Raw genomic sequence first — 9,084 nt, 5'->3', positions numbered from 1 at the left:
TTTGTAGACATACTTTTGTATAACTCTTCAAGATCTTGATCAACAACAGTTGTCTCCTCGAAAGATCACCATGAACCACCTCAAGATCTTCCCACTATCCTCTTAGAGCGTTAGAACAAGTTGTGGGACTCTAGAACAGCTTGAAGCAATGAATAAACAAGGAGAAGCTTACTGCACCACACTGCTTGAAGAACTCTTCTTCAACCCGAAATTTTCTCTAAAATTTATTTAGAATGCATGCCTCAAATTCACTTCAATCTTCTTTATTTATTGTAGGTGAACATGCAAAGAAGATCAGTGCATGAGTTGCAGTTCATGCTTGGAGTAAATGTGAAGAAGGAAATGGTGTTTGTGTGAGCTAGTAAAAGATGGGTAATGGAAAAACCATTTTTTTTCCCATTTTGTGCATGTTTCCAACTTTTCAATTTTTCCCAAAATTAAATGATTTTCAAAAACTGAAAATTTTATTAATTTTATAAAATTAATTTCATAAATTAATTTTTAAACAATTCTAATTAATTTAATATCAAATATTAAATTAATTTTTACACAAATCCATTTTCATGTATTTAAATCAAATTTAAATATAGATTATCCTATTCCATTTAATTCTAATTTGGACGTTTCAAAATAACTTCTCAAGCTACTCTAAAGCTTATTCATTTGCGAGTTAGTAGGGGGACCTTGCGGACCTACAGATCATGGACTCCAACGATCCGAGATTAATCGACTAAACTCATTAGATGGAATTAATCCCAATTCGTTAACTAATGGGTCACTCCACTATAGCCCATAGTTGAACTCCCCTCGCGGTAGATAGATTATGTCCACATTATATAACCATTATCAGTAAGTCAATCCTTCACAGGTTGTTCGTAATCACAGCTAGGTCAAAATAACCGTTTTACCACTGTGAATACATCTTGTTTCTTAAGTTCCCACTGACCCTCTAATGAACAATTTTTTGATTCATAACACTCATGAATCAAATCCTTTCTTTAACATGAGAAGGTGGGGCCCCGATTGTTCAAGATCTAGAATCAGTACTTAAGAGAACAACCTACCTACTAACCCTAAATCGAGTAGGAGTGAATTTCATCTTGCGGGGCTATGTCCTCAGCTATTCATCCGGTCTTATCCCCAAAATAGGAGGCTTATTGAGCAGTGCTGTTGGACTTCTCTCACCATTTTCAGATCAAAGGATAATCCCGAACAAGTAGAAGTTCATAGCTAGCTCAAGATTAAGATCGAGTTAACCTAGGTTACTTAATAAATGAAATAGTCAATTTTAACAGTAAACGGTCGTTATAAAGAAAAGTGACTATTTTCGTGATCCAGTCTATATGCAAACTCATTGCATAGGATGCCCTCACTCACATGTCTCAACATGAACGACCTGTGGATCACATTGTTTGTACCACTTTACAACTTCTTGTAACAACTATAGAGTGGATTGCATCCAATAATTTTACCAGGATGAGATACCCAATTTCATCCATATACCTATTAAACCATTTAGGCTATATACTGTTAACTTGATCCTGTTTATGTCACTACATAAAGTTACAGTATTCAGACTATAGTCATGGATATGTTTATTGGATTTTCATAATAGAATGCAAATTTATTATTATTGATAAATAGAATGTTTAACACAAACTACGAGTTCTAGGACATTCCCAACAATCTCCCACTTGAACTAAAACTCCAGTGAGAACAAATATATATAATATAATATTGAGAAACATAGAGGGAAAATACAATAAACTAGGGCACCTCTAATACCATAGATATTCTCCCACTTGCCCTAGATTACACTACTCGAAGTTCTAGTCCAACTAGATGGCCCTCGAATACTTTAGTCGAGAGGGCCTTTGTAAATGGATCAGCAAGGTTGTCTTCAGAGACAATCTTTGTGACGATCATATCTCCTCTGTATACTATCTCTAGGATGAGATGGTACTTTCTTTCAATGTGTTTTCCATGTTTGTGACTCCTTGGTTTTTTCAAGTTGGCAACAACACTATTGTTGCCAACTTGATAGGCAGGTGCATATCTGAAACTACTTCCAAATTAGCCAAGAATTTGCACAACCATACTGCTTCTTTAGCAGCTTCACATGCAGCCACGTATTCTGCTTTCATTGTGGAGTCAACGATACAACTTTGCTTAATGCTTCTCCAAACTATAGCTCCTCCGTTAAGAGTGAAAACTAATCCTGAAGTAGATTTCCTAGACCTACGTCAATTTGGAAATCAGAATCAGTGTATCCTATAAGGATCAAATCCTTAGGTCCATACACAAGCATATAGTCCCTCATTCTCTTTAGGTACTTAAGGATGTTTTTTATAGCAGTCCAATGATTGTCCTGGATTGGATTGGAACCTGTTGATGATTCCAACTGCAAAGCACATGTCAGAGCATGTACACAACATGGCATACATCAAACTCCCAACTACAGATGCATATGGAATTCTTGCCATCTCTTCAACATCTTGAGATGTCTTAGGACATTGTTTCTTCGACAAATGAATTCCATGTCTAAAAGGTAACATACTCTTCTTGGAATTTTGCATATTATATCTTGACAACATCTTGTCAATATAAGATGTCTGAGATAGTGCTAATGTTATATTCTTTCAGTTCCGAAAGATCTGTATTTCTAGAACATACTGAGCATCACCCAAATCTTTCATTTGGAACTGTGTTGCTAACCATCTCTTTACGTCAACAAGGAAACTTGTCTCATTCCCAATGAGCAAGATATCATCAACATAAAGAACTAAGAATGCAACAGTCTTGTTGACTATCTTTTTGTACACACAAGGTTCGTCAACATTCTATTCAAAGCCATAAGATTTGATTGTAGTGTCAAACCTTATATTCCAGGATCTGGATGCTTGTTTCAATCCATAAATGGATTGATTAAGCTTACAAACTTTCTGTTCCTGTCCTTTATCGATGAACCATTCTAGTTGAGACATAAAAATACTTTCATCAAGATAGCCATTCAAAAAAGCTATCTTAATATCCATTTGCTATATCTCATAGTCATAATATGTGACAATGGAAAGAAGTATTCTTATTGATTTTATCATGGAAACAGGAGAAAAAGTTTCTTCATAATCAACTCCTTTTCTTTGGGTAAAACCTTTTGCCACGAGTCTAGCTTTTTAGGTCTACACCTTGCAAGTTTGGTCTCGTTTCCTCTTGTAGATCCATTTGCAACCTATAGGTGTAACCCTATGTGGTTGATCTACAAGTTCCCAGACAGAGTTGAAGTACATAGACTCCATTTCATCGTCCATGGCTTTTATCCATTGCTCTCTGTCAACATCTTCCATTGCCTTCTTAAAGGTTAATGGATCCTCTAAACCATCATTCTGTATGATGTTTTGAGTTTCTGTTAAACCCATATAGTGTTCAGGTTGTTGAATAATCCTCCTACTATGTCGAGACATCTTCAACTCTTGGGATGGATGTGACGGGACAACAACAGTTGATGATGGACCAGCTTGATCAACAACTCTTGTTGATATTTCTGTAGCATCTTTAGTTAGTTATTGCAATATTAGTTTACTGTGAGGTAGATGATTTTTAATATGATCCTCTTCCAAAAATGTAGCGTTTGTTGATAAAAATACTTTATCTTCTTGGGGATCATAAAACAATCCTCCTTTTGTTTATTTGGGGTACCTTACAAATAGGCATAATTTCGAACCAATTTGTTAGGATTCTATATCAACACGTGTGCTGGACAACCCCAAATACAGAAATGACATAAACTAGTTTTGCGTCATTTCAATAATTCATACGGTGTTTCTGAAACACTTTTTGATGGAACAATTTTTAGAATAAATATTGCAGTCTGTACTGCATACCCTCAAAAGGATTGAGGTAACTGAGCATAACTCATTATAGACCGAGCCAAGTTTAACAAGGTTTGATTTCTCCTTTCTGTAACACCATTTTGCTGTGGTGTTCCAAGTGTTGTGAATTGGGATTGAATTCCATGATCTACTAGATAGTTATGGAATTATAAATCCATATATTCACCCACCTCGATCAGATTGAAGTGTTTTAATTCTTCTAGTTAACAGATTTTCGGTCTCAGCCTTAAATTCTTTGAACTTTTCAAGAGTTTCAGACTTATGACCGATTAAGTAAATGTAGCCATATCTAGAGTAATCATTAATAAAACTGATGAAATACTGATAACCTCCTCGAGCTTTAACATTCATCGGACCACACAGGTCTGAATGTATACGTTCGAGAGGCTCTTTGGCACGTAGACCTTTGTCAGAAAAATATTTGTTAGTCATTTTTCCATCAAGACATAATTCACATGGTAAAGAACTATCTTCTAACTTATTTGGATGATCGTTTTTTACCAATCTCTCAATCCTGTTGAGATTAATGTGATCAAGTCTGAGGTGCCAAAGATAGGCATTAGGAAAAAATTTCGGCTTCTCATTATGAGTCTCAACCGTTTTAAACACCTCTATATTTAAAATGGCTCTTGCTTCAGTTGGTTTTAATATGTACAAGTTGTTTTTAAGTCTTACAGAAAAAATATGAATACCTCTTGAATAAACAAATACTTCATTACATTCCAAAGATATACTGTACATATTTTCTAGCAAACAGGAAATGGAGATCAAGTTTCTTTTTATCTTAGGTACATAAAATACATTCTTAAGTAAGACAAAAGAATCTTCAAAAAATAACTTGACATCTCCCACTGCTTCAGCTGAAATGACTTCACCCGTTCCTACCTTGAAAGTCATCTCTTATTCAAAAAGTCTTTTCTAAGAACTAATTTCTTATAGAAAAGTGCAAACATGATTAGCGGTGCCTGAATCCAATATCTAGGTAAGGTGAAAATTCTCCACTAGACATATTTCAACCACTAGTAAATCAGATTTACCTTGTTTTGTCTTTTCTACTTTCTTCTCAGGAAAATACTTATGGTAGTTTTGTTTCTAGTGCCTAACTTCTCCGCAATGGAAATATTTTCCTTTGGGAGTTTTGTTTTTGTTTTTCTTAGCAGCGGATTTCTTTTTCCCTTTTTCCTTTCTTCTTCATTTGTGCGGTTTTGTCTTTAGAAGAAGAAGGACCAAACTTCTTATCATTAGTGGTTTCGTTCCTGACGTAAACCCTTTATAAAACTTTTTAGGTTTCGAAATTACATTTATTTATTTTTCCTTCAGTTTCATCATTGATTGATAAGTCTGTAACTCATTCAACAATGTGGTCAAATTATAAGTGATTTTATTCATAACAGCATTTGTTCTGAACAACAGATAACTCTCCGGGAGAGATTTAAATATCATGCTTACTTGACTCGTTTCATCTATTATCGCCTCGTGAGCCTCCGCAACATTAAAATGAACCATCATATCAAGAACATGTTCTCTTACGTTGGTTCCATCTTTCATGCGCATGATATAGACATACTTAATGGCTTAATGTCTAACAGAGGATGAGGTTGCTTGAACATCTCCCGTAATGACACCATTATCTCACGGGCGGTGGGCATGACCTCATGCTTCTTATTGAGTACATAAGATATACTCGCTAAGATATAGGCCTGAGCTTTCTCATTTGCCCTCACCCACCTATCATAGATGTCCTAAATGTTTTGATTGGCTGTTGAATTGGGAACCGGAGGACATTCCTCTGTCAACACAAATCTCAAATCATCTATATCTAATATTGTATTGATGTTTGTCTTCCAGTTCGAATATCCCTCACCATTAAATTTATCAGAAGCTAGCAATTGTATGATTGAGTTCGACATTGCTGAAACATTTTAAACAAACTCTATTAAATAATGTATCGAATCCATTTTTTTAGCAAATAATAAAGTACTCAATAAATCTTTATTTATTTGCAACGATACTTTAGTGATTTAGAACAAATGCTACCGAGGGGTAATCAAAAATTCCTTCACAGAAGTAAGACAGTTCTTAACCAAATACTATCTCTAGAATAACTTATATTCTGGTAATTGTTTTGGTTATTATTTTTGGTCAAGATCTTTACTAACAATTGGTAATTCTTGTAAGTGTGACTCGCCATTTTCAGATCTTATAGAACGGTATGAACATACCTCCGAAATAGAAGACAATACCCAAGACGGAACTATAAGACCCTATTGATTTTACTGAAGCCTGGGTTATTCCGAATCCTATGTTACAACCCTTCGAGGGGATCACCGCGGTTAACGACTAGCTAGTACCGCCTAAAAACGAAAACAAACACGACATAGGAATCTCACGGTTTAGACTAATGGAGGAGACCGTAGGACAATGTTGACACATTTTCTTCACCCACTTACTATGAACTATTTCCCTCATTCACCTTGTTATTAACCCATGCAAACACTTTTCGAATGGAGCAGTCGCGGTAAAAGCGACACAAAACCGAGCATGGATCTCACGGTGTGAACTCTTGAGGACGTGAAAGCTAATAACTATATATCAAATATATTTTTAATCTCTCACTGAAGTGTTCTATGTGTTTGATATTTTACTTAGATGTAACGACTAATTTTAAACAACCTAAGTCTAAGTGGTTTATTCAAGTATAATGCTTATAATTGGATTTAACCTACAATGTCTAGGTGATAAACCATTTTATTACCTCACATTGCTCACGCAAGCTCATAAAATCAGTTAACAATGCTCAATCTTTCGGTCATAATCCCTAGGTAGAAGGTGTTCTGTAAATCGTCAACTTAAGTATCCCCAGCCTTAGACAGGTTTATGAACCGATATGAGTTTGTAACTGAATTTTATAAGGTAACAATCTATTTTAACAATTAAAACTAGTTGTTAACCTAAGTGAGCATGCAACTATTCTTTGTTATGGATTTTAAACGTCTAATACAATTTTATAACAGCGGACAAAATTTTAGACATGTTAAACATCCACAACATTCAACAAAGGTATTCAATATTTAATATAACCATTATATTAAATATAACCCTAACATGCATACTATATATTATAACAATTATAACATACTTTCAATGCATGTAACATGCTTCCTACGATGGGGTTTTAAATCTATACGGCATACTGTATGCATATACATGATTTATTTAATTATTACATACATCACATGCATAAACAATTAAATACTAACCGATATGGTTTTAGTTTTGGCATAAACAAGCAAATAGAAGCCTAACTATTACAAACAACTTTAAAACCATCTTTGAACCGCTCGAACCGCTCCAAACCGAACCCGAGCATCTTGAACCAGACTGAATAAGTCTGAACCAGACCAACCAAAAACCCTTTGAGGCTGAACCGGATTGGACCTCGAGAAAACTGGTCGAACCGGCTGCTCTCGGTCCAACCTCAAAATCTCGGTAAGGCTGATCGTGCAACACTGAAGGCTATCGTCTAACATCATCGCCTAGTGCAGAGGTACACGATCGCTCAGTATCTTCTGTCTATCGCATAGTGTGATCGTTTAGCTCTCGGGTAGAACTACACGATCGCTTAACACCATATCATAGCGCTTCATATCATCGTTTAGTGTCCGCTGCAGCTACACGATCGCTTAATTCCATCACATAAAACTTTTATCGCATCGTTGAGCGTCGCAGCTACACGATCGCTTAGTTCTATCGCATAGAACTTCATCACATCGTTGAGCGTCGCAACTACACAATCGCTTAGTTCCATCGCATAGAACTTCAACGCATCGTTTAGCTCGCGCCGCAGCTACATGATCGCGTAGTGCTATCATATAGCATTTCAACGCATCGTTTAGCTCCCAGAGATACACGATCGTCTAGCGTCCAACATCACAACGACCAACGCCAGTAGCTATATGATTGTCTAGCTTTTCTTCACATCAATAAACATTCAAATTCACTAATTTTCGTAGGAACTAAAGCATGCTCATCTAATTAAAGAGGGTTTGTAGTCATACTGATAACAGGCAGAAATGTACGTTATTACAGCGCAAAGTTATAAAACAATGCAAGATTGCAACGGTAAAAATATATAATATTGCATCCAAAAGCATTAAGATTGCATTGCGATCGCATGCGTCCATCGCATTAAAATAGCTAACTTATGTATTTTATGCAGGAAAATGCGTTGGCGCAAGGCAAAAATGCGATCCGAAGAAATTATCATCCGAGCGCATTACGAGATTGCGACGCCAGGCTATGCGATCATTTGCGCTCGCAAAAATCTGCTAAAAAAGGTGGTCGCATAGAGCCGACACATTAAGGTGGGCGCATCTGGGTGAAAGCTTAATAAATCACGATAGGACAGAAAGCTGATGACGATTGATTCCGAATTAAGTTGACAAGTCGTTAACGATATACTATAGCAAGTATACTCAACTTTTTGGTGACAAATATTCGGCGCATCAGACAGAGAATTAATGACATCCTATCAGTACAATCATTCGAGAGAAAAAGTTCTTCACCCTGAAGCTCTATAAATACCGAAGTTCACCTTCGTTGAAGAAGTTCGCTCGATTTACAGAGTTCACCATATAGATAGAAGTTAGCTTTGTTCATAGTTTTTCTTTTACTTAGAAGACGAAAGCGAGTGAAGGGAGATTACACTGAGAGATCATTCCGGTGAACTCGGAAGAGTGCCGGGAAGCGTCGAAACCAGAGAGAGGGTCAAATCTTATGGAAGCAAGAACATCTTTTGGATAGAATAGAGATAACACAGTGTAAAAGCCTTGGGAAACAAGATATTGCTACCATGCTCTCTACCCTTATTTTCCATTGTCATTTTGTACTCTGAACCTATTTATAAAATAAAAATTGCATCTTTATATCTGTCCACTCTCTGTACATTACGCATAAGTAGCTAAATCTGTCGATTAGGTTGAGAAGCACTTAACTAGCATAACCTAAGATCTTCACTTTATGTGATCATCTTGTATTATGTATGCGTCGTTCGTCCATTAGAGATACTAGGGAGGGTATTCTAAGGATAGAATCTAGGCTTGAAAAAGTCATATTAGAATCTAGGCTCGGGAGAGTCAGATTAGAAATGCATAATCAAGAGATAGAAGCTTAGGAATAAGTTCTGTTTGCTATT

The sequence above is a fragment of the Benincasa hispida genome, chromosome 10 (genome assembly GCF_027475165.1).
Source record: "Benincasa hispida cultivar pf3 chromosome 10, pf3_genome.v1.1, whole genome shotgun sequence".
NCBI lineage: Eukaryota > Viridiplantae > Streptophyta > Magnoliopsida > Cucurbitales > Cucurbitaceae > Benincasa > Benincasa hispida.
The sequence above is the reverse complement of the archived record's forward strand: the minus strand, read 5'-3'. Positions refer to the sequence as shown.